The sequence below is a fragment of the Apodemus sylvaticus genome, chromosome 6, assembly GCF_947179515.1.
Source record: "Apodemus sylvaticus chromosome 6, mApoSyl1.1, whole genome shotgun sequence".
In the NCBI taxonomy this organism is placed as follows: Eukaryota; Metazoa; Chordata; class Mammalia; order Rodentia; family Muridae; genus Apodemus; species Apodemus sylvaticus.
In genome coordinates, this window is record NC_067477.1 from 83,913,729 (window position 1) to 83,941,279 (window position 27,551).

Consider the following 27,551-nt stretch of genomic DNA (forward strand, 5'->3'; position numbering starts at 1 on the left):
GCTGTATATACGTAACAGTTCTTGCATTTATGATTCAGGGAACGTAAGAGAAGGGAGAGTGGAAAGACTATTAGAGCCAGATTATCAGGATATATGCTGTGATATAGTCTTTCCCAGAAATGGCTGAATAAGCAAGCCTGGAACAGTGGCAACATCAGGAGACATATTAACAGAAACAGTGAAGGTTCAACAGGTCCCATTCCTAGGTGAAGAACTACGGGCTTCTAATGACTTCAAGGAGACAGAGAATTAGCTTCTTCGAGGTATAAGCCTACTTATTGGCTATACAATATAAGATGGTTACCCATGAAACCATATATACACAAGCAATAAAAAAATGGACTCAGCAGATTCTATTTTTATGTTTGTATTTTATATATTTATACACACACACACACACACACACACACACACATATATATATATATATATATAAAACAATAATAAAATCAAATAGACTATCAATATGAGAGAAAGAAGATATGGTAGGGGTTGCAAGGAAGGAACCAGTGAGGATGTGGAGAGAGTAAGGGGAAAATAGGTATAATTCTATTTAAATTTAAAGACATAAAATTTTAAAGAAATCTCATTATTTACCAAGTCCCTGATGCAACTCTCCAGCTCACACTGGTTGTATATAACATTAGTACAGGATATTAGAATAGTCTCATCAGTAATGAGGCCTTCTTTCTTTAAAGAGAGCATGGATCCCCTGTTGCTTTGTATCAAGATGGCCAGAGATTGGGATATGACAGCTCCTAATGTGAACCTCACATAATGGAAAGGTTCTTGGTGCAGATTGGAAACTAAAGCTAGTAGAGCAAGAGTGAGAAGAATCCCCAGGAATCCTTAGGTTCCTACAGAGATGTCCCCTTCCTCTGAAAAATCTTATGGAAATCTCTGGTATCCTGCTCACAGCATATGCTAGAGAACCTCTAGGTTAAGGACCCTTTTATTCTCTCATTCTCCCACTTTCCTTTTGTATTTGGACTATCCTTATTTCCAGAGGAACTGGGGTTCCCTACTTTGGGGTTATCATTCTTACTAATAAAAGATGTTAGAAACTGACATGAAGGAAGCTTGAGGACAAGTTTAACAGTCAAGATAGAAACAAGGTAGTCAAGTTGCAAGTCTCTGCAGCTCCCGAAAAGGGGAGATGGAAGAGGAAACTCCATGCTCCGTGTAGCAACCATGAGCCAGACACAGAACCACATGGCAGAAAGGGAAGAAGGGGCTTTCAGAGAAAGCTGAAAGAGCCCCAAGTTTCTGAGTGAGCATATGCAGGGATTGGCCAGTATCTAAAAGAAAAGAATCAAAGACCAAGCCTTCGATATGGAGGACCAGGGGGATAAGACCGTGTACTGCCGATGCTGGAGGTCTAAAATATTCCCGTTCTGCAATGGGGCTCACATAAAGCACAATGAGGCGACTGGAGACAACGTGGGACCTCTGCTCATCAAGAAAAAAGAAACCTAATGGATAGTTGTGAGGCTGCACCTCAGCGTGCTGTGATGTCACCTGATGATTTAAGTAGAATGGCACCAACCCACGTCTGATTGCCCCCACCCCCGGTCTAGGTGTGGTTGGTGCCTGCCAATCACAGATCTCTTATCCATGGCGTTGGCCTTGCTAATGACACATTTGTTGAAAGAAGAAGAAAGGGAAAGGCTAAACCAACCTCATTCTATGTGGGTTATTTTGGTCTTGTAAGGATCCATTCCTTTAAAATAATGGTCTTAGAATATAGTTGTATCTTGAGGTTAAAGTATTAAATTATTCCAAAATCATGTACATGTACAAAAAACAAACAAACAAACAAAAAACAGTGTTAAAGACGTGTACAAACTTGTTGAAGAACTCATGATTATTTCATACAGTAATAAAGAAAATGGCCTTTGAACTGTTCATATTTAGTTCCACCCCGCTACAGAAGTGTACCAGTTGGATTCAGAACTTGTAGATTTCATATTCTGGATTTAAATACTGTGTCATTTTGTTTCATTCCACTACTTCCATTCATAGAACAGCTCCCTCTAGAAACAAAATTAATTCCTGCCATAAGTTGCTTCATAGTTATTTACTGTTTTGTGCAGCATTTTTAACCTCATAGACATGCCCTTGGGACTCATGTGTCATCATCTAAGCCAATGTATACAGGACAAAGAAAGGTGTTGGGGGTAGGTCAGTCATGGAGCCAAACCTTAGCATCTGTGAAGCCCTGAATTCAATGCCAACTCAACCATACCATACCATACCATACCATACCATACCATACCATACCATACCATACCATACCATACCATACCATACCATACCAGGACACATAGGCTTGCACCCGCACACACACACACACACACACACACACACACACACACACACACACACACTGCAGACATATGTGTGCACACACAACACACACTTTCACACACAAAGAAAGGAGAAAAAGAAAATAAATTAAGGAAAGAAAGAAAGAAAACTAATTTAGAGCAGCCAGCACCTGGGTGCAGTTCTGCGTATTCCTCCAAGCTTCCTTACAGAATTCATTTACTTGAGCAGCTGGGGAGCTTCTAAAGAGGATTCCTGGGAAAATCTTAATGTGTAATGGAATCTGCTAACCAGTGTTGCAAGGGACTCCATTTAGTGAGCTTGGCAGGAAGGAAAATCAAACCGTTTAGCACGTTTCCCTCCGAATCCATCTATAAACTCCCACTCTGTTCCATTCTTTACCTAGAAGCTCTTTCCTGCTCTCCACAGAGCCGTGGCTGTGCATTCTCTTTTGTGGGCAATAGCTCTATCTGATTTAATAAATACCATTTTACACTAATGTAACTCTTAAGAGGATTTGGAACCATTAAGAATGTGGTATTTAAAAGCCTCATTGGACCCTATCAATGTTCTCTGGAGCAAATTACAGGTTTAACACATTAAAATTATATCTTGAGAGGTTTCTCTGAACATTTTCTAAAAGTAGGTATTGAAGATATTATTGAAAAATAATAGGAAGACTGCACAGAACATTTTCTAAGAAATTCACTACTGAGAGAATGATTCAGTCCTTTACCTAGCAAATTATCTGGTTGATTCATCAGCAAAAGTGCACCAAGTTAAAGTTGCTATAATTATTCAACTGAAAAGTATTATTATTATTATTATTATTATTATTATTTATTATGTGTGCATGCACATGTTTGTGTGTGTATGCTGTGCATGGTGGCATGTGTTCTATAAAGCTTGTATGGAGGTCAGAGAATAACTTTGTAGTAGGTTTTCTTCCTTTACCTTTATGTTGATTCTTGGGAAGGAATACAGATCATAGAGCTTTCATAGCAATCAACCTAACATGCTAAGCCATATCTCTCCTCTTGTGGTTTACCTTTTTATATTAATTAAAACATGGCTTTATTCAATTTCTTACTAAACTCCTGTCTGTTTCAAACATTGGAATATGACCTTCCAGTTTGCAAGGCAGAAACTAAACTAAGCATCTATTTTCAAAACATCTCCATCTTAAAATCTTTTTTAAAAAGCAGCCAAAGAAAAATTATAAAGGAATTTTCATACATCCTCTCTGCCCCTCCTTCTTGCCCTCTTTTTCCCTTCCCATCCCCTTTCTCCCTCTCTTCCCCCTTTTCCCCTCCTCTTCCTCTTTCCCTCCCTTGTTTACGCTCCTGTGTCTACACACTTCTCCCAGGTCTCCAGGTCTGGACACACATATTCTCTTTGTGTGCTACTATTCACAGATGTATTATTTTAAGACAGTGAGCTTTCTCTTTAGCCTCATCTCTTCATCTCTTTTGAACTGGCACCAAGATTTCGGTATGTGGACCATGCTGAATGCTAGCTGGCCAAATCTACATCCCTGATTTCAGTGTTTTAAATAAAATCTGGATGGAGAAGACAGTGTCAATGTGGTGAATATTAGGGGTAGATTTTAAAACCCAAAGAGCCCATTTGGAGCCAAAGAGGGACTTTTGGATTCTTCCAAGCCTCACAGTTGAGCAGATCCAGCCTAGCTGCAGTATCAACCTGAGTCTGCTACTCTGTTGCTCTGAAAAAATGCTTTCACTCTGGCTGCTTTGATGGGGATTAATGGGCTCTGTGCCCTGAAGGGAAAAATTAACTAGTACTCATTTCTATCAAGAGTTTCCTCTTGGGAATGGCAAGCAGTTTACCCTCACTCTCTCCAGAATTGCAGAAAAACTATGTCTTAGTGAAATTTAGGACCAAGTGACTAGCTGCAGAAAAGAAGATCAGGTATAGAATATTGAATTTGTGAAACTGATGTATTTAGAAAATGCCTTAATACACAATAGCAGAGACTGGTATCCAAGGTTGTGAGAAGCAGAATTATGATGGAATCTATTTTGGGCAGTAATATTCCTATCCTTGTTATTAAGTATGGTGAAATTCATTCTTATTGTAATTGACTTGTTTAGTACTAAGTATTGTAACAGATAATACTGAAAAAAATTCTAAAAGCTCCCTAGTCATAATTATATTTTCTATGATAAACTTATCCTCCTATGGTTCAAGCAAAATTTATGCAATTCTATTAGTCTACATATAATTCCAAACCACTAGCTAGGCACAGAGACTGAGTACTTCATACGTAAATTATAAAAACACTGAATTTTGAAGACTCCATACAAAATTTAGAAGGACAATGGTTTTTACACTAATTAGAGATTACGAATCTCAGGACAAGCAGCTCAATTCCTTGGAAAATATGAGGGTAATACAAAATCCATGATATGTTTTCTCCATATTCAATTTATGGTACCCTTCTGTCATCACAGTCCTTGTGAAAGGGCTAGTTTGTATACATAGTGAAACTCCTGTTAAAAAGAGATCCTGTTTCGAGTACAATTCCAGCCAGTCTAGGAACAGTGTGGGAGAGAACCACCATAATTCATAATTTCAGGAAATGATGAATTCCATTGCCTTGCTCCCTAAAACCATTTTCTTTTCTTTTTTTAATTGGATATTTTCTTTATTTACATTTCAAATATTTTTTTTCCTTTCCAGGTCTCCTTTGGAAACCCCCTATCCCATTCTCCCTTCCTCCTGCCTCTATGAGAGTGCTCTCTCACCCACCCACCCACTCCCATCTTCCTGACCTGGCATTACCCTACCCTGAGGCATCGAATACCCTCAGGCCCAAGGGACTCTCCTCCTACTGCTGTATGACAAGGCCATTCTTTACCACATATGCGGTCAAAGGCATGGGTCCCTCCATGTATATTCTTTGGTTGGTGTTCCAGTCCTAGGGAGCTTCAGGGGGATCTGGCCCATTGAAACTGTTGCTTCTCCTATGGGGCTGCAAACCCTCTCAGTTCCTTCAGTCCCTTCTCTAACTCCTCCATCGGTAACCCTGTGCTTAGTCCAATGGTTGGCTGTGAGCACTTGCCTCTGTATTTGTCAGGCTCTGGCAGAGCCTCTCAGGAGACAGCCATATCAGGCTTCCATCAGCAAGCACTTCCTGGCAGCCATAATAGCATCCAGATTTGGTAACTGTATATGATATGGATCCCCAGGTGGGACAGTCTCTGGATGGCCTTTCCATAAGTCTCAGCTCCACACTTTGTGTCTGAATTTCCTCCTGTGAGTAATTTGTTCACCCTCCTAAGAAATACTGAAGCATCCATAGTTTGGTCTTCCTTCTTCTTAGGCTTCAAACAGTCTGTGAATTGAAATTTGGGTATTTGGAATTTGGGGGCAAATATCCATGTATCAGTGAGGACATACCTTGTATGTTCTTTTGTGACCAAGTTACCTCACTCAGGATGATATTTTCAAGTTCCATCCATTTGCCTAAGATTTTCATGAAGTCCTTGTTTTAAATAGCTAGGTAGCACTTTATTTTATAAATGTACCACATTTTTTGTATCCATTCCTCTGTTGAGGAACATCTGTGTTCTTTCCAGCTTCTTGCTATTATAAATATGGCTGCTATGAACATAGTGGAGTATGTTTCCTTATTATACATTGGAGCATCTTCTGGGTATATGCCCAGGAGTGGTAAAGCTGGGTCCTCAGGTAGTACTATGTCTAATTTTCTGAGGAGCTGCCAGACTGATGTCTAGAGGAATTGTACCCTCTGGGCAAATATCCCACCAGCTTGCAATCCCACCAGCTTGCAATCCCACCAGGAGTGGAGGAGTGTTCCTTTTTCTCCACATTCTTTCCAGCATCTGCTGTCACCTGAGTTTTTGATCTTAGACATTCTAATTAGTAGGAGATTGAATCTCAGGGCTGTTTTGATTTGAGGTCAGGGATGGTGATTTCACTAGAAGTTCTTTTATTGTTGAGAATAGTTTTTGTTATCCTGGGTTTTTTTTTTTTTTGTCATTCCAAATGAATTTGATAATTGCTCTTTCTAACTCTATGAAGAATTGTGTTGGAATTTTGATGGGGATTGCATTGAATCTTTAGATTGCTTTTGGCAAGATGGCCATTTTCACTATATTAATCCTGTCACTCAACGTGCATGGTAGATCTTTCCATCTTGTGAGGTCTTCTTCAAGTTCTTTTTTCAGAGACTTGAAGTTCTTGTCATAGAGATCTTTTACTTGTTTGGTTAGAGTTATACCAAGATACTTTATATTGGATTGTTGTACCAGGGAGCCGGGAAACTCCACAACCTTCTGTGCATAGCCCACCAGGAGAGAACGATCTCCCAGCAGTACTTTCACTTCTGAGTCCAGAGGAGAGATCTCTACCTTCTCTCTGGAGGGGACCTTCTAGGAGCACACACGGCATAAGATCAGTGGAGCAGCTAGAACTGAAGTCTTCCCGCCTGCATTGGCACCAGGGAGCCAGGAGACTCCACAGCCTTCTGTGATCAGTGGAGCAGCTGGGACAGAAGTCTTCCCACCACCATTTGCATCAGGGATCCAGGAGACTCTGCAACCTTCTGTGCATAGCCAGCCAGGAGAGAGTGATCCCCCAGCAGCTTCTGAGCTCAGAGGTAAGATCTCCACCTTCTCTCTGGAGGGGACCAGCTAGGAGCACACAGGGCCTAAGATCAGTGGAACAGCTGGAATGGAAGTCTTCCTGCTGCCATTTACACCAGGGAGCCAGGAAATTCTACAGTCTTCTGTGCATAGCCCTCCAGGAAAGAGAGATCTCCCAGTAGTGCTTTCACTTTTGAACCTAGAGGAGTAAGGACACAGGCTTACAGGCCCACAGGAGGAACAAACACCAGCCAGATACAACAATACCAACTAGCACCAGAGATAACCAGATGGCAAAAGGCAAGCAAAAGAAACCTACCAACAGAAACCAAGGCCACATGGCAACATCAGAACCCAGTTCTCCCACCACAGCAAGTCCTGGATACCACAACACACCAGAAAAGCAAGAGTTGGATTTAAAATCGTATCTCATGATGCTGATAGAGGGCTTCAAGAAAGACTTAAATAACTCCCTTAAAGAAATACAGGAGAACATTGGTCAACAGGTAAAAGCCCTTAAAGAGGAAACACAAAAATCTCTTAAAGAAATACAGGAGATGATGGATCAACGGGTAGAAGCCCTTAAAGAAGAAACACAAAAATCCCTTAAAGAATTACAGGAAAACACAAACAATCAAGTGAAGGAACTGAGTAAAACCATCCAGGATCTAAAAGTGGAAGTAGAAATAATAAAGAAATCACAAAGTGAGACATCTCTGGACATAGAAAACCTTGGAAAGAATTCAGGAGTCATAGATGCAAGCATCAACAACAGAATACAAGAGATAGAAGAAAGAAACTCAAGTGCTCAAGATACCATAGAAAACATTGACTCAACAGTAAAAGAAAATGCAAAATGCATAAAGCTGGTAATCCAAAAGATCCAGGAAAGCCAGAACACAATGAGAAGACCAAACCTAAGGATTATAGGTATAAACCAGAGCAAGGATTTACATCTTAAAGGCCTAGTAAATATCTTCAACAAAATTGTTGAAGAAAACTTCCCTAACCTAGAGAAAAAGATGCCCATGAACACACAAGAAGCCTACAGAACTCCAAACAGACTGGACCAAGAACAGAAACTCCTCCAAGCACATAATACACCAAATTCACTAAACAAAGAAAGAATATTAAAAGCAGTGAGGGAAGAAGGGCAAGTAACTTAAAAATGCAGACCTATTAGAATTACACCAGACTTCTCACCAGAAACGAAAGCTAGAAGATCCTGGACAGACCTCATAAAGACCTTAAGAGAACACAAATACCAGCCCAGGCTACTATACCCAGCAAAATTCTCAATCATCATAGATGGAGAAATCAAGATATTCCACGATAAAACCAAATTTACACAATATCTGTCCACAAATTCAGCCCTACAAAGGATAATTGATGGAAAATGCCAACACGAGGGAAACTACACCCTAGAAAAAGCAAGAAAGTAATCTTCTTCCAACAAACCCAAAAGAAGATACCCACACAAACATAAAAATAACATCAAAAATAACAGGAAGCAAGAATCATTATTTCCTAATATCTCTTAACACCAATGGACTCAACTCCCCAATAAAAATATATAGACTAGCGAAATATTTTTCATGTAACTCTTCAATTTTATCAGAAAATGTTTATAATTCCCTTTTTAATTTAGTAATTTTTTATGTCTACCATTTTATCTGCATCATTTTTCATGATAATCTTCAATTTTAATGTCTATATACTTCCTCTATTTTATCAGAAATGTTTTCAATGTAAATCTTTGATTTTATCACAAATGTTTCTTTTTTTTAATTTTTTATTCGATATATTTTTTATTTACATTTCAAATGATTTCCCCTTTTCTAGGCCCCCACTCTCCGAAAGTCCCATGAGCCCCCTTCTCTCCCCCTGTCCTCCCACCCATCCCTTCCCACTTCCCCATTCTGGTTTTGCCCTATACTGCTTCACTGAGTCTTTTCAGAACAAGGGGCCACTCCTCCTTTCTTCTTGTACCTCATTTGATGTATGGATTATGTTTTTGGTATTCCAGTTTTCTAGGTTAATATCCACTTATTAGTGAGTGCATACCATGAGTCACCTTTTGAGTCTGGGTTACCTCACTTAATATGATGTTTTCTAGCTCCATCCATTTGCCTAAGAATTTCATAAATTCATTGTTTCTAATGGCTGAATAGTACTCCATTGTGTAGATATACCACATTTTTTGCATCCACTCTTCTGTTGAGGGATACCTGGGTTCTTTCCAGCATCTGGCAATTATAAATAGGGCTGCTATGAACATAGTAGAGCATGTATCCTTATTACATGGTGGGGAATCCTCTGGGTATATGCCCAGGAGTGGTATAGCAGGATCTTCTGGAAGTGAGGTGCCCAGTTTTCTGAGGAACTGCCAGACTGATTTCCAGAGTGGTTGTACCAATTTGCAACCCCACCAGCAGTGGAGGAGTGTTCCTTTTTCTCCACACCCTCTCCAACACCTGCTGTCTCCTGAATTTTTAATCTTAGCCATTCTGACTGGTGTAAGGTAAAATCTCAGGGTTGTTTTGATTTGCATTTCCCTAATGACTAATGAAGTTGAGCATTTTTTAAGATGCTTCTCCACCATCCGAAGTTCTTCAGGTGAGAATTCTTTGTTTAACTCTGTACCCCATTTTTTAATAGGGTTGTTTGGTTTTCTGGAGTCTAACTTCTTGAGTTCTTTATATATATTGGATATTAGCCCTCTATTTGATGTAGGATTGGTGAAGATCTTTTCACAATTTGTTCGTTGCCGATTTGTCCTTTTGATGGTGTCCTTTGCCATACAGAAACTTTGTAATTTTATGAGGTCCTATTTGTCAATTCTTGATCTTAGAGCATATGCTATTGGTGTTCTGTTCAGAAATTTCCTCCCTGTACCAATGTCCTCAAGGGTCTTCCCCAGTTTCTTTTCTATTAGCTTCAGAGTGTCTGGCTTTATGTGGAGGTCCTTGATCCATTTGGATTTGAGCTTAGTACAAGGAGACAAGGATGGATCAATTCGAATTCTTCTGCATACTGACCTCCAGTTGAACCAGCACCATTTGTTGAAAAGGCTCATTTTTCCATTGGATGTTTTCAGCCCCTTTGTTGAGGATCAAGTGGCCATAGGTGTGTGGGTTCATTTCTGGATCTTCAATCCTGTTCCACTGATCTGCCTGCCTGTCACTGTACCAATACCATGCAGTTTTTAACACTATTGCTCTGTAGTATTGCTTGAGGTCAGGGATACTGATTCCCCCAGAATTTCTTTTGTTGCTGAGAATAGTTTTAGCTATCCTGGGTTTTTTGTTATCCCAGATGAATTTGTTAATTGCTCTTTCTAACTCTGTAAAGAATTGAGTTAGGATTTTGATGGGTATTGCATTGAATCTGTATATTGCTTTTGGCAAAATGGCCATTTTAACTATATTGATTCTGCCGATCCATGAGCATAGGAGGTTTTCCCATTTTTTGAGGTCTTCTTCCATTTCCTTCTTCAGAGTCTTGAAGTTCTTGTCATACAGATCTTTCACATGTTTGGTAAGAGTCACCCCAAGATACTTTATACTGTTTGTGGCTATTGTGAAGGGGGTCATTTCCCTAATTTCTTTCTCAGCCTGCTTATCCTTTGAGTATAGGAAGGCCACTGATTTGCTTGAGTTGATTTTATAACCTGCCACTATGCTGAAGTTGTTTATCAGCTATAGGAGTTCTCTAGTAGAGTGTTTTGGGTCACTTAGGTAGACTATCATGTCATCTGCAAATAATGATAGTTTGACTTCTTCCTTTCCAATTTGTATCCCTTTGACCTCCTTATGTTGTCGAATTGCCCGAGCTAGTACCTCAAGTACAATATTGAAAATATATGGAGAAAGGGGGAAGCCCTGTCTAGTCCCTGATTTTAGTGGGATTGCTTCAAGTTTCTCTCCATTTAGTTTGATGCTGGCTACTGGTTTGCTGTATATTCCTTTTACTATATTTAGGTATGGGCCTTGAATTCCTGTTCTTTCCAAGACTTTAAGCATGAAAGGATGCTGAATTTTGTCAAATGCTTTTTCAGCATCCAATGAAATGACCATGTGGTTTTTTTCTTTGAGTTTGTTTATGTAGTGGATTGCATTGATGGATTTCCGTATATTAAACCAACCCTGCATTCCCAGGATAAAGCCTACTTGATCATGGTGGATTATCGTTTTGATGTGTTCTTGGATTCAGTTGACAAGAATTTTAATGAGTATTTTTGCATTGATGTTCATAAGGGAAATTGGTCTGAAGTTCTCTTTCTTTGTTGGATCTTTTTGTGGCTTTGGTATCAGCGTAATTGTGGCTTCGTAGAAGGAATTGGGTAGTGTTCCTTCTGTTTCTATTTTGTGGAATAGTTTGAAGAGTATTGGTGTTAACTCTTCTTTGAAGGTCTGGTAGAATTCTGCACTGAAGCCATCTGGCCCTGTGCTTTTTTTGGTTGGAAGACTTTCTATGACTCCTTCTATTTCTTTAGGCATTATGGGACTGTTTAGATGGTCTAGTTGGTCCTGATTTAATTTTGGTATTTGGTATCTGTCAAGGAAATTGTCCATTTCCTCCAGATTCTCCAGTTGTGTTGAGTACAGGCTCTTGTAGTAGGATCTGATGATTTTTTGGATTTCCTCAGTTTCCGTTGTTATAGCTCCCTTTTCATTTCTAAGTTTGTTAATTTGGATACTTTCTCTGTGCCCTTTGGTCAGTCTGGCTAAGGGTTTATCTATCTTGTTGATTTTCTCAAAGAACCAACTCCTGGATTTGTTAATTCTTTGTATGGTTTGCTTTGTTTCCAATTGATTGATTTCAGCCCTGAGTTTGATGATTTCCTGTCTTCTACTCCTTCTGGGTGAATTGGCTTCTTTTTGTTCCAGGACTTTCAGGTGTGTCGTTAAGCTGCTAGTGTATGCTCTCTCCATTTTCTTTTTGGAGGCACTCAGGGCTATGAGTTTACCTCTTAACACTGCTTTCATTGTGTCCCAAAGATTTGGGTATGTTGTGTCTTGATTTTCATTAAATTCTAAAAAGTCTCTGATTTCTTTCTTTATTTCTTCTTTGGTCAATGTGTCATTGAGTAGAGTATTGTTCAGCCTCCATGTGTATGTGGGCTTTCTGTTGTTTTTGTTGCTATTGAAAATCACTTACACCATAGTGATCTGATAGGAGGCATGGGATTAGTTTGATCATCTTATATTTGTTGAGGTCTGCCTTGTGTCCAATTATATGGTCGATTTTGGAGAAGGTACCATGAGGTGCTGAGAAAAAGGTATATTCTTTTGCTTTAGGGTGAAATGTTCTATAAATATCAGTCAAATCCAATTAGTCCAAAGCTTCAATTAGTTTTACTGTGTCCCTGTTTAGTTTCTGTTTTCCCGATCGGTCCATTGAGGAAAGTGGAGTGTTGAAGTCCCCCACAATTATTGTGTTAGGTGCAATGTGTGCTTTGAGCTTTAGTAAGTTTCTTTTACGAATGAGGGTGCCCTTGCATTTGGCGCATAGATGTTCAGAATTGAAAGTTCTTCTTGGTGGATTTTTCCTTTGACCAGCAAGAAGTGTCCTTCTGTGTCTCTTTTGATGACTTTAGGTTGAAAGTCAATTTTATCTGATATTAGAATGGCTACTCCTGCTGTGTTTCCTGTGACCATTGGCTTGTAAGATTGTCTTCCAGCCTTTTACTCTAAGGTAGTTTTTATCTTTGACACTGAGGTGTGTCTCCTGTATACAGCAAATTGTAGGGTCCTGTTTCCTTATCCAGTCTGTTAGTCTATGTCTTTTTATTGGGGAATTGAGACCATTGATGTTAAGAGATATTAGGGAATAGTGATTATTACTTCCTGTCATTTTTGATGCTCTTTTTATATTTGAGTGGTTATCTTCTTTTGGGTTTGATGAAGGAAGGTAACTATCTTGCTTTTTCCAGGGTGTGGTTTCCCTCCTTGAATTGGAGTTTTCCTCCTATTATTCTTTGCAGAGCTGCGTTTGTGGAAAGATATTGTGTAAATTTGGTTTAGTCATGGAATATCTTGGTTTCTCCATCTATGGTGAATGAGAGTTTTGCTGGGTATAGTAGTCCGGGCTGACATTTGTGTTCTCTTAGAGTCTGCATGAGATCTGCCCAGGATCTTCTAGCTTTCATGGTCTCTGGTGAGAAATCTGGTGTGATTCTGATAGGTCTTCCTTTATATGTTACTTGGCCTTTCTCTCTTACTACCTTTAATATTCTTTCTTTGTTTAGTGCATTTGGGGTTTTGATTATTATGTGACGGGAGGTATTTCTGCTCAGGTCCAGTCTGTTTGGAGTTCTGTAGGCTTCTTGTATATTCTTAGGCATCTCTCTCTTTAAGTTAGGGAAGTTTTCTTCCATAATTTTGTTGAAGATATTTGCTGGCCCTTTCTGTTGTAAATCTTCACTCTCATCTATACCTATAATCCTTAGGTTTGGTCTTCTCATTGTATCCTGGATTTCCTGGATGTTCTGGGATACAAGCTTTTTGCATTTTGCATTTTCTTTGACAGTTGAGTCAATGGTTTCTATGGTATCTTCAGCATCTGAGATTCTTTCTTCCATCTCTTGTATTCTGTTGTTTATATTTGCATCTATGGCCCCTGATTTCTTCTCAAGGTTTTCTATCTCCAAAGTTGTCTCCCTTTGTGATTTCTTAGTTGTTTCTATTTCTGTTTTTAGGTCCAGGATGGTTTTGCTCAGTTCCATCATTTGTTTGTCTGTGTTTTCCTGTAATTCTTTAAGAGATTTTTGTGTTTCCTCTTTCATGACTTCTGCCTGTTGACTCAAGTTCTCCTGCATTTCTTTAAGTTTTTTTTTTGCCTTTCTTCTTTATTGGCTTCTATCTCTTGGGCCTTATTCTCCTGCATTTCTTTAAGTGTTTTTTGTGTTTCCATTATACGGGTTTCTAGCTTATTCATGTTCCCCTGTATTTCTTTAAGAGATTCATTCATGTCCTTTTTGTGTTCTTCTAGCAGCATCATGAACAGTGATTTTAAATCCAAATCTTGTTTCTCTGGTGTGTTAGCATAACCAGGACTTGCTGATGTTGCAGAGTTTGGTTCAGATGCTGCCATATTGCCTAGATTTCTGTTAGTAGCGTTCCTGCGTTTGCCCTTTGCCATCTTGTTCTCTGGAGCTAATTGGTCTTGTCTCCGGCTGGTGTTTCAGCCTTCTGAGAGGCTCTAGGGCTATTTCTGCAACACTGGAGGGCAGGGTTTCCCCTGTTGCAGATTGCTGATGTGCTTTCCTCCTCTTGGGTGCCCTTGTAGCCCTAGCATTCTTTGCCCCAGATTGTGTCTGTGAGCCAGAAGGTGCTGGCTTGCTCCTTCAGGGAGTGCTGAGGCTGTATGCTGCAGGGACCTTTTCTGCGTGCTGATCTCTCTGCTGGGCAGCGGAACTCCCAACCGGGTTGGTGCACACAAGGCTAGCCTAGCTGCTCAGGCCCTGAGTCTAAGCAAAAGCCTGGCAGGCCAATGTCTGAGCAAAGTTCCCCTCAGCTGTGAGCGTTAATTGGGTCTGTCAGGTGGCTAGGATGGTGGCGTGTGCGCGCTCCCTGAGAGTGCTGGGAGAGTCTGCTGGGCTAACAACCTCCTGGCCGGGTCAGCACACAGATGGCCCACCGAGCAGCCCAGGGCCTGGGGGCAGTCCAGGGCCTGACCGTCTGAGACCCCTGCTATGTCTGCCTTGGGCCATGCCTGTTAGCTGGTTTGGTTTTGCCTGCTAGGTCTCTCTGGCTTCCTGTAGGCAAAATGGCGGTGGTGTGCAAACCGGCCTGGATAAACAACCTCTTGGCCGGGTCGGCACACAGATGGCCCACCGAGTAGCCCAGGGCCTGAGGGCAGTCCAGGGCCTGACCGTCTGAGACCCCTGCTATATCTGCCTCGGGCTATGCTTGTTAGCTGGTTTGGTTTTGTCTGCTGGGTCCCTCTGGCTTCCTGTAGGCAAAATGGCAGTGGCGCACACCGGCCCGGGCAAACAACCTCCTGGCTGGGTCGGCACACAGATGGCCCACCGAGCAGCCCAGGACCTGGGGGCAGTCCAGGACCTGACCGTCTGAGACCCCTGCTATGTCCACCTCGGGCTATGCCTGTTAGCCTGTTTGGTTTTGTCTGCTAGGTCTCTCTGGCTTCCCTTAGGCAAAATGGAGGTGGCGCACGGGCATGTGCGCCCCGGCGGGGGTGGGGTTGGGGGGGGGTGGGGGGGCGGACCTCCTGGCCGGGTTTGCACCCCGGTGACCCCCCCCCCATCAGCCCAGGGCCTCGGTGCAGGCCAACGCCCGTCAGGCTTATACCCCCGCGATGTTGGTCTCGGGTTATATTTGTGTACCTCAGTCTGATTTCTCTGCCTCATATCTGACTGGCGGGAGGCAGAGTTCTGATGTGGCTTCTGCGTGGTGAAAGGTGCCATAAATCCCCCGCTGCTTGCAGCCTGGCTGGCCAGCTATGGGCAGTGGTCGTGGGCGCAGGGTCTGCCTGGACCCTGTCCGCTTGGTTCTACTGCTGATGGCCCTTCCTCTGGACCAGCCGCTGCTGCTGCTGCTGCTCCACAAATGTTTCTAATTCCACCTTCAATTAATTTAGAGAGTTTTTATATCTTCCATTTTATATGTAAAATTTTCCATGGAATAGTCAATTTTAATGTGTTTGTCTATTTCTTAAATTTTACCAGAAATATTTTCCATGTAAATCTTCAATGTTATCTAAAAATGTTTATAATTCCACCTTCAATCAACTTAGTATTATCTTTATGCCTATCATTTTATCTACATAATTTCATGATAATCTTTAATTTTAACATGTTATTTCTATACTTTTCTTCAATTTTATCAGAAATGCTTTCCATGTAAATCTTCAAGTTTATCGGAAAATGTTTATAATTCCACTTTCAACTTAGGAATATTTTTATACCTACCATTATTATATCTATATAAAATTTTCCATGATAATCTTCAATTCTAACATGTTTTTCTACATTTTCCTACAATTTTATCAGAAATATTTTCCATGTAAATCTTCAATTCTATCATAAAATGTTTCTATCCCATATTTCAATTAATTTAGCAATGTTTTACATGTCTATCACTTTACTCTTTAATTTTCCATGAATATTGTCCATTTTAAGGTGTTTATCTGAAATATTTTCCATGTAAATTTTAATTTTATCACAAAATATTTTTATTTCCCTTTACTTTCCTTTTCAATAAATAAAAAAAATTAAAAAAAGATAATTTATATTGATTGTGACTATTGTGAAGGGTGTCATTTCCCTAATTTCTTTCTTAGCCTATTTATCCTTTGAGTTAAGGAAGGGTACTGATTTGTTTGAGTTAATTTTATATCCAGCTACTTTGCTGAAGATGTTTATCAGTTGTAAGAATTCTCTGGTGGAATTTTTTTGGGTCATTTAAGTGTGCAATCATATCATCTGCAAATAGTGATAGTTTGACTTCTTCCTTTCCAATTTGTAACCCTTTGACCTCCTTTTGTTGTCTAATTCTGTAGCTAGAACTTCAAGTAATATATGAGAGAGAGAGAGAGAGAGAAAGAGACAGAGAGAGAGAGAGAGAGAGAGAGAGAGAGAGAGAGAGAGAGAGAGAGAGAGAGAAAGAGAGAGAGAGAGAGAAGAAATCTCCAAAGAAATATATGTAGGATTTTTTTAAATTGAAGGTGAGATAGGTGTAACCATCTTTTCTCCTGCTTATCTTACACATCACTATTAGAAATAAAAATCTCTCAGTTCTTTTGACATCCTAAATGCTCCTAGTCCCCCTCAAAGAGTCCTTTCCTCTCTCCCCCTCCCCTTCTCCTTTGAGAGGATTCCCTCTACACACACACACACACACACACACACACACACACACACACACACACACAAAATCATGTCTCTGCAGAATTAGGCATATCCTCTCTTCTCCCACTGAGATCAGACAAGGCAGCCTTGTTGGCTAACTGAGTCCATAATCAGGCTACAGTTTTAGGGACAGACCCCACTCCAGTGTTTGTGGGACCTGCATGAAACCAATTCTCACATCTGCTACATATGTGCGAGGGGCCTTGGTCCTCTTTGGTTGGTTGCTCAGTCTCTGAGAGCTCCCAGGGGTTCTTGTTAGTTGACTGTGTCGGTCTTCCTGTAGAGTTCTGATCCCCTTCCAGGCCTTTAATCCTTCCCCCAACTCTTCCTTAAGAGTCAATGTTTGGTTGTGAGTTTCTGCATCTGTTTTCACTCAGTTGCTGTGGGTAGAGTCTCTGAGAAGACAATTATCCTAGTTGCCTCTCTGCAAATATAGCAGTATTATTAATAGTGTCAGCAATTGGTACTTGCTCATGGGATGAGTCTCAAGTTGGAGCAGTTATTATCTTGCCATTCCTTCAGTTACTCTCTGCTCCATCTTTGGTCCTAAATTGTTTTCAGAAAGGAAAAATTTTGACTTGAAAGTTTTGAGAGTTGGTTGATGTCTTTATCCATCCATTGAGGGTCCTGCCTGCCTGTAGGAGGCGGTCTCTTCAGATCCAGTGTCCCCACTGTTAGACATCTTTCCTAAGATCACCTGTGAGCCTCCCCATCCAGATCTCTGGGACTTCCTAAAGATTGTCCCCAAACCCCCACCTTTGGCAGCTGCAGATTTTCATTCATTCTCCTGGCCTTCTGGCCTTCTGGCCCTCTGGCCCCCTGGCCCTCTCTCCTATCTCTCCCCACTCTTGCTCTTGCCTACTCCATCCTCCTCCTACTCTATTCTCTCTCCTAGTTCCCTCCCTCTCTCTGTTTCCTATGACTATTTTAGTCTCCATTCTAAGTTAGATTCAAGTACTCTTATTTGGGCCTTACTTCTTGTTTAATTTTTTGAGTCTGTGGGATATATTATGGGCATCCTATACTTTATTGGTAATATCCACTTATGAGTGAGTACATACCATGCATGTGCTTTTGAGTCTGGGTTACCTCACTCAGAGTGATAGTTTCTTTTATCATTATTATTTTTTTCTAAATTCTTTGTTTGCATTCCCAATGCTTTTCCCTTTCCCCTTTCCCCCCTCCCCATATGTCCCATAAGCCTTCTCTCCACCCATTCTCCAATCACCTCCCTCCTTTTTCTCTATCCTGGTAATCTCCTATAATACTGGATCAGGCCTTTCCAGGATCAAGGCCCTCTCCTTACTTCTTCATGGAGTCATTTGATATGCTACTTATGTCTTCAGTATTTAGAGCTTCGGAGCTAATTAATATCCACTTATCAGTGATTGCATTCCATGTGTATTCTTTTGTGATTGGGTTACCTCACTTAGGAGCATGTTTTCCAGTTCCAACCATTTGCCTAAAAATTTCATGAATTCATTGTTTTTAATTGCTGAGTAGTAGTCCATTGTGTAAATATACCACATTTTCTGTATCCATTCCTCCATTGAAGGACATCTGGGTTCTTTCCAGCTTCTGGCTATTATAAATAAGGCTGCTATGAACATAGTGGAGCATATGTCCTTATTGCATTCCAGGGAATCCTCTGGGTATATGCTCAGGAGTGGTATAACAGGGTCTTCCAGAAGTGTCATGTTCAGTTTTCTGAGAAACCGCCAGACTGATTTCCAAAGTGGTTATACCATCTTGCAATCCCACCAGCAGTGGAGAAGTGTTTGTTTCTCCATATCCTGGCCAACACCTACTGTCTTCTGAGTTTTTAACTTTAGCCATTCTGACTGGTATGAGGTGAAATCTCAGGGTTGTTTTGATTTGCATTTCCCTAATTACTAATGATGTTGAGCATTTTGTAAGGTGCTTCTCAGCCATCCAAGTTCTTTAGGTGAAAATTCTTTGTTTAGCTCTGTACCCCATTTTTAATAGGGTTATTTGGCTCCCTGGGGTCTAACTTCTTGAGTTCTTTGTATATATTGGATATTAGCTCTCTATCAGATATAGGGTTGGTGAAGATCTTTTCCCAGTTTGTTGGTGGCCATTTTGTCCTTTTGACAGTGTCCTTTACGTTACAGAAACTTTGTAATTTTATGAGGTCTCATTTGTCAATTCTTGATCTTAGAACATAAGCTATTGGTGTTCTGTTCAGGAACTTTTCCCCTGTGCCCATGTTCTCAAGGGTTTTCTTTAGTTTTCCTTTCTATTAGCTTCAGTGTGTCTGGTTTTACGTGGAGGTCCTTGATCCACATGGAGTTGAGCTTAGTTCAAGGAGATAAGAATGGTTCAATTCCCAATCTTCTGCATGCTGACCTCCAGTCGAACCAGCACCATTTGTTGAAAAGGCTAACTTTTTTCCACTGGATGTTTCCAGCTCCTTTGTCGAAGATCAAGTGACTATAGGTGTGTGGATTCATTTCTGGGTCTTCAATTCTATTCCATTGGTCGACTTGCTTGTCCCTGTGCCAATACCATGCAGTTTTTAACACTATTGCTCTGTAGTATTGCTTGAGGTCTGGGATACTGATTTCCCCAGAAGTTCTTTTACTGCTGAGAATAGTTTTAGCTATCCTGGGTTTTTTGTTATTCTAGATGAATTTGAGAATTGCTTTTTCTAACTCTATGAAGAACTGAATTGCAATTTTGATGGAGATTGCATTGAATTTGTGTATTGCTTTTGGCAAGATGGCCATTTTAAATATATATATTTATTTTTATTCAATATATTTTTTATTTACATTTCAAATGATTTCCCCTTTTCTGGTCCCCCACTCCCCGAAAGTCACATAAGCCCCCTTCCCTCCCTCTGTTCTCCCACCCATTTCTTCCCACTTCCCTGTTCTGGTTTTGTCTTATACTGCTACACTGAGTCTTTCCAGAACTAGGGGCCACTCCTCTGTTCTTGTACCTCATTTGATGTGTAGATTATGTGGTGGGTATTCCAGTTTTCCAGGCTAGTATCCACTTATTAGTGAGTGTATACCATGTTTGATATTTTGAGACTGGGTTACCTCACTTAGTATGATGTTCTCCAGCTCCATCCATTTGCCTAAGAATTTCATGAATTCATTGTTTCTAATGGCTGAATAGTACTCCATTGTGTAGATATACCACATTTTTTGCGTCCATTCTTCTATTGAGGGATACCTGGGTTCTTTCCAGCTTCTGGCTATTATAAATAGGGCTGTAATGAACATAGTGGAGCATGTATCCTTATTACATGCTGGGGAATCCTCTGGGTATATGCCCAGGAGTGGTATATCAGGATCTTTCAGAAGTGACATGCCCAGTTTTCTGAGGAACCACCAGACTGATTTCCAGAGTGGTTGTACTAATTTGCAACCCCACCAGCAGTGGAGGAGTGTTCCTCTTTCTCCACATCCTCGCCAACATCTGCTGTCTCCTGAATTTTTAATCTTAGCCATTCTGACTGGTGTAAGGTGAAATCTCAGGATTTTTTTGATTTGCATTTCCCTGATGACTAGGGAAGTTGAGCATTTTTTAAGATGTTTCTCTGCCATCCGAAGTTCTTCAGGTGAGAATTCTTTGTTTAACTCTGTACCCCATTTTTAATAGGGTTATTTGGTTTTCTGGGGTCTAACTTCTTGAGTTCTTTGTATATATTGGATATTAGCCCTCTATCTGATGTAGGGTTGGTGAAGATCTTTTCCCAATTTGTTGGTTGCTGATTTGTCCTTTTGATGCTGTCCTTTGCTTTACAGAACCTTTGTAATTTTATGAGGTCCCATTTGTCAATTCTTGATCTTAGAGCATACACTATTGGTGTTCTGTTCAGGAACTTTCCCCTCCTGTACAGATGTGCTCAAGGGTCTTCCCCACTTTCTTTTCTATTAGCTTCAGAGTGTCTGGCTTTCTGTGGAGATCCTTGATCCATTTGGAGTTGAGCTTAGTACAAGGAGACAAGGATGGATCAATTTGCATTCTTCTACATGCTGACCTCCAATTGAACCAGCACCATTTGTTGAAAAGGCTATCTTTTTTTCCATCGGATGTTTTCAACCCCTTTGTTGATGATCAAGAGGCCATAGGTGTGTGGGTTTATTTCTGGGTCTCCAATCCTGTTCCATTGATCCGCCTGCCTGTCACTGTACCAATACCATGCAGTTTTTAACACTATTGCTCGGTAATGTTGCTTGAGGTCAGGGATACTGATTCCCCCAGAATTTCTTTTGTTGTTAAGAATAGTTTTAGCTATCCTGGGTTTTTTGTTATTCCAGATGAATTTGAGAATTGCTCTTTCTAACTCTATGAATAATTGAGTTGGGATTTTGATGGGTATTGCATTGAATCTGTATATTGCTTTTGGGAAAATGGCCATTTTAACTATATTAATCCTGCTGATCCATGAGCATGGGAGGTTTTTCCATTTTTTTGAGGTCTTTCTCTAATTCCTTCTTCAGAGTCTTGAAGTTCTTGTCATACAGATCTTTCACATGTTTGGTAAGTCACCCCAAGGTACTTTATACTGTTTGTGGCTATTGTGAAGGGTGTCATTTCCCTAATTTCTTTCTTAGCCTGCTTATCCTTTGAGTATAGGAAGGCTACTGATTTGCTTGAGTTGATTTTATAACCTGCCACTTTGCTGAAGTTGTTTATCAGCTGTAAGAGTTCTCTAGTGGAGTTTTTTCGGTCACTTAGGTAGACTATCATATCATCTGCAAATAATGATAGTTTGACTTCTTCCTTTCCAATTTGTATTCCTTTGACCTCCTTATGTTGTCTAATTGCCTGGAAAAGATAAGGACAAAGTGGGTAACCCTGTCTAGTCCCTGGTTTTAGTGGGATTACTTCAAGTTTCTCCCCATTTAGTTTGATGCTGGCTACCGGTTTGCTGTATATTGCTTTTACTATGTTTAGGTATGGGCCTTGAATTCCTGTTCTTTCCAAGACTTTAAGCATGAAAGCATGCTGAATTTTGTCAAATGCTTTTTCAGCATCCAATGAAATGACCATGTGGTTTTGTTCTTTGAGTTTGTTTATATAGTGGATTGCATTGATGGATTTCCGTATATTGAACCAACCCTGCATCCCTGGAATAAAGCCTACTTCATCATCGTGGATGGTCGTTTTGATGTGTTCTTGGATTCGGTTGGCAAGAATTTTATTGAGTATTTTTGCATTGATGTTCATAAGGGAGATTGGTCTGAAGTTCTCTTTCTTTGTTGGATCTTTGTGTGGTTTTGGTATCAGTGTAATTGTGACTCTGTAGAACAAGTTGGGTAGTGTTGCTTCCGTTTCTATTTTTTGAAATAGTTTGAAGAGTATTGGTGTTAGGTCTTCTTTAAAGATCTGATAGAATTCTGCACTAAAACCATCTGGTTGGGAGACTTTCTATGAACCCTTTTATTTATTTAGGGGTTATGGGACTGTTTAAATGATCTATTTGATCCTGGTTTAATTTTGGTGTTTGATATCTCTCTAGTAATCTATCCATTTCTTCCAGGTTCTCCTGTTGCTTTGAGTATAGGCTTTTGTAGTAGGATCTGATGATTTTTGGATTTCCTCAGTTTCTGTTGTTATGTTATATCTCCCTTTTCATTTCTACTTTTGTTAATCTGGATACTGTCTCTGTGCCCTTTGGTTAATCTGGCTAAGGGTTTATCTATCTTGTTGATTTTCTCAAAGAACCAGCTCCTGGTTTTGTTGATTCTTTGTATGGTTCTCTTTGTTTCTACTTGATTGATTTCAGCCCTGAGTTTGATGATTTCCTGTCTTCTACTCCTCCTGGGTAAATTGGCTTCTTTTTGTTCCAGAGCTTTCACGTGTGTCATTAAGCTGCTAGTGTATGCTCTCTCCATTTTCTTTTTGGAGGTACTCAGGGCTATGAGTTTTCCTCTTAGCACTGCTTTCATTGTGTCCCATAGATTTAGGTATGTTGTGCCTTCATTTTCATTAATTTCTAAAAAGTCTCTGATCTCTTTCTTTATTTCTTCTTTGGCCAAGGTGTCATTGAGTAGAGTATTATTCAGCCTCCACGTGTATGTGGGTTTTCTGTTGTTTTTGTTGCTATTGAAAACCACTCTTACTCCATAGTGATTGGCATGGGATTAGTTCTAACTTTTTATATTTGTTGAGGTCTTTCTTGTGAACAATTATATGGTTGATTTTGGAGAAGGTACCATGAGGTGCTGAGAAAAAGGTATATTTTTTTGCTTTGGGGTGAAATATTCTCTCTATATATGTTAAATCTAATTGGTCCAAAGCTTCAATTAGTTCCACTGTGTCCCTGTTCATTTTCTATTTTCCTGATCGGTCCATTGAGGAGAGTGGAGTGTTGAAGTCACCCACAATTATTGTGTTAGGTGTAATGTGTGCTTTGAGCTTTAATAAACTTTCTTTTACCAATGAGGGTGCCCTTGCATTTGGAGCATAGATGTCCCAGATTGAGAGTTCTTATTGGTGTATTTTTCATTTGACCAGCAAGAAGTGCCCCTCAGTGTCTCTTTTGATGACTTTGGGTTGAAAGTCAATTTTATCTGATATTAGAGTGGCTACTCTGGCTTGTTTCCTGAGACCATTTGCTTGCAAAATTGTCTTCCAGCCTTTTACTCTAAAGTAGTGTTTGTCTTTGACACTGAGGTGTGTTTCCTGTGTGCAGCAAAATGTAGTGTCCTGTTTACGTATCCAGTCTGTTAGTCTATGTCTTTTTATTGGGGAATTGAGTCCATTGATGTTAAGAGATATTAAGGAATAGTGATAATTACTTCCCGTCATTTTTGGCGTTATTTTTTATATTTAAGTGGTTATCTTCTTTTGGGTTTGATGAAAGGTTACTATCTTGCTTTTTCCAGGGTGAAGTTTCCCTCCTTGTATTGGTGTTTTCCTCCTATTATCCTTTGTAGGGCTGGGTTTGTGGAAATATATTGGATAAACTTGGTTTTGTCATGGAATATCTTGGTTTCTCCATCTATGGTGATTGAGAGTTTTGCTGGGTATAGTAGCTTTGACTGGCATTTGTGTTCTCTTAGAGTCTGCATGAAATCTGCCCAGGATCTTCTAGCTTTCATAGTCTCTGGTGAGAAGTCTGCTATGATTCTGATAGATCTTCCTTTATATGTTACTTGACCTTTTTTGTCTTACTGCCTTTAATATTCTTTCTTTGTTTAGTACATTTGGGGTTTTGATTATTATGTAATGGGAGGTATTTATGTTTTGATCCAGTCTGTTTGGAGTTCTGTAGGCTTCTTGCATATTCGTGGGCATCTCTCTCTTTAAGTTAGGGAAGTTTTCTTCCATAATTTTATTGAAGATATTTGCTGGGCCTTTAAGTTGTAAATCTTCACTCTCTTCTATGCCTATAATCTTTAGGTTTGGCCTTCTCATTGTGTCCTGGATTTCCTGGATGTATTGGGTTACAAGATTTTGCATTTTGCATTTTCTTTGACAGTTGAGTTCATGGTTTCTGTGGTATTTTCAGCATCTGAGATTCTTTCTTCTATCACTTGTATTCTGTTGTTGATATTTGCATTTATGGCCTCTGATTTCTTCCCAAGGTTTTCTATCTCCAAAGTTGTCTCCCTTTGTGATTTCTTAGTTGTTTCTACTTCTGTTTTTAGATCCTGGATGATTTTGCTCAGGTCCTTCACTTGCTTGTTTGTATTTTCCTGTAATTCTTTAAGAGATTTCTGTGTTTTCTCTTTCATGTTCTCAGCCTATTGTCCAATGTTCGCCTGTATTTCTTTAAGTGATTTTTGTGTTTCCTCCTTATTGGCTTCTATCTTTTGATCTGTATTCTCCTGAATTTCTTTTAATCATTTTTGTGTTTCCCTTGTAAGGGCTTCTAACTTTTGATCCATTTTCTCCTGAATTTCTCTAAGAGATTTGTTTATGTCCTTCATGTGTTCCTGTAACAGCATCATGACCAGTGATTTTAAATCCAAATCTTGTTTTTCTGGTGTGTTGGGGTATCCAGGACTTGCTGTTAATGGAGAAGTGTGTTCAGATGCTGCCATATTACCTTGATTTCTGTTACTAGCGTTCCTATGTTTGCCTTTTGCCACCTAGTTCTCACTGGTGTTAGTTGGTCTTATTGTCACTGGCTGGCACTTCAACCTCCTTTGAGCCTGTAAGGCTATTTCCACAACACTGGATGGCTGGGTTTCCCCCGGTACAGATTGCTGATGTGCTGCCCTCGGGTGCTGTTGGAGCCCTGGTGTGTCCTGCCCCAAACAATGTTATACTTGGCTTGTCTCTGTGGTCTGAACCTGGTGCTGTCAGTTTGCTTTGTCAGGGAGCGAAAATGGCAGTGGGGGTCCCACAGGGCACCAACCCCATGCCTGACTGGCACACAGACAAACTGCTGCTCTCCCAGATCCTGGGCACAGGAGGCAGCTATGAACATAGTGTAAAATGTGTCTTTATGGTATGGTGAAGCATCTTTGGGGTATATGCCCAGGATTGGTACAGCTGAATCTTGAGCTAAAACTACTCCAATTTTTCTGAGAAACCACCAGATTGATTTCTATAGTGGTTGTTCAAGTTTGCAATCCTACCAGTAGTGGAGAAATGTTCCCTTTTCTCCACATCCTCCTCAGTATGTACTGTCCCTTGAGTTTTTGATCTTAGCCTTTCTGATTGGTTTAAGGCAGAATCTCAGGGTCATTTTGATTTGCATTTCCCTGATGATTAAAGATGTTGACCATTTCTTTAAATGCTACGTGGCCATTTGCGATTCCTCTGTTGAGAATTCGCTGTTCAGCCCTGTGTCTCATTTTTTTTTAAATTGCATTATTTGGTTTGTTGCAGTCTAATTTTTGAGTTCTTTACATTTTTTTTAAATATTAGCCCTCTGTCAAATGTTGGGTTGGTGAAGATCTTTTCCAGATCTGTAGTCTGCTATTTTGTGCTATTGACAGTGTCCTTTACCTTACAGAAGCTTTTCAGTTTTATGAGGTCCCATTTATCAATTGTTGATCTTAGAACCTGAGACATTGATTTTCTGTTGAGGAAATACCTGTACCAGTGAGTTAAAGGCTATTTCCCACTTTTCTCTTCTATTAGATTTAGTCTATCCAGTTTCATGTTGGGGTCCTTGATCCTTAAATAGTTTTTGGAGATTTGTAAAAAAAACATGTTTTTAAAGGGAATTTGGTGAAAACAATTATCAGAAAAACTCATCAGTTAAATAAATGGCACATTTCATTAAATACTCTGTTATTTGTCTGACAGACTAGTTTAGGAATGTGCAGGTATTTAATCTTATAGAAAATCATATTTGGTTGATATCTCTAGTTGATATCAATCTAGTAGATTTGGTTGATCTCTAGTTGATATCCACATGTGCCAAGCAAACATAGAGTTCTCAGTTAATAGTTATAAAACCCTTTTTCTATTTACTGTTTTATTCTGATATCTGCAAAATTATTCTCTTTCATTTCCACATGTCAACCTGTTCTGAGGAATAACAATGAAAGAAGTTACAATATGGTTCAAAGACATGTATGATTAGGTTCTTTGGGTCTGTGTATTGCAGTATGGTTTTCCTGTACTTTATGGCTAATATTCAGTTTTAAGTGAGTACATACTATGCATGTTCTTTTGGTTATTGAACCACACAACAGTTAACAGACCCAAAGAACCCAGCAATGAGGAGGGCCCAAGGAAGGTTGGTTAAATCTTTCTCAGAGGGGAAATAAAATAAATACTGGATTGCGATGGAGGGATGGAACTGGGTAGGATGGGAAGGAAAAAGGACTAGTGGGAGGATTGGGAGTAGGGAGAACAGGAAAGACAGACCATAAAAATTGGTGGTAGACTGAGGGATGGGGAGACTCCAGGATGGCAATGGAGGTGACTCTAGCTGAAACTCCTAGCAGTGGAGGATATGAATCTGGAAGTGTCCACTTTCTGTAGCCAGGCAAGACTCCCAGTAAAAGGATAAGTACAGCAACCTACCCACAATATGTGTCCTGTCTACAAGATGTGCAGGGGCAAAGATAGAGCAGAGATGGAGGAAATGGCCAACCAATGACTGACTCAAAGTATGATACCATGCGCAAGAACCAATCCCTGATACTATTAATGATACTCTGTTATGCTTGCAGACAGGAGCCTAGCATAACTGTCCTCTCAGGGACCTGACCCAACACCTGACCAAAACAGATGCAGATACACACAAATATTAGGTAGAGCTTAGGTAATATTGTGGAAAAGTGGGGGGAGTATTGAAGGATCCGAATAGGACAGAGACTTCACAGGAAGACCAACAGAGTCAATGAACCTGGAACCTTTGGGGCCCCCAAGACTGAACCATCAACCAGAGAATGAATATGGACTGGACCTATGCCCTCTGCACATATGTAGTAGATGTGCAGCTTGGTCTTCATGCCAGTCCCCAACCACTGGAGTCTGGGCTGTTCCTTAATTTGTTGCCTTGACTGTGGTTCTTATTCCCCTAATTGGGCTGCCTTGACTGGCTGCAGTGATAGAGGATGTGCCTAGTCCTACAGTGAAGGTAACTGGTGTTTTGTTTGTGGAAGGCCCACAGCTGGCTACTGCATACATGCTGGAAGGTTCAAAGCTGGCTATTATATAAGATGTATTTGTATGACGATTTCTATAAGCATTTGTTTTTCTAATCTTGAACAAGATCACACAAGGATATTAATATGAGTCTGCTTCCAGCCTTGCATGTGTTTCTAAAATTATCAAAG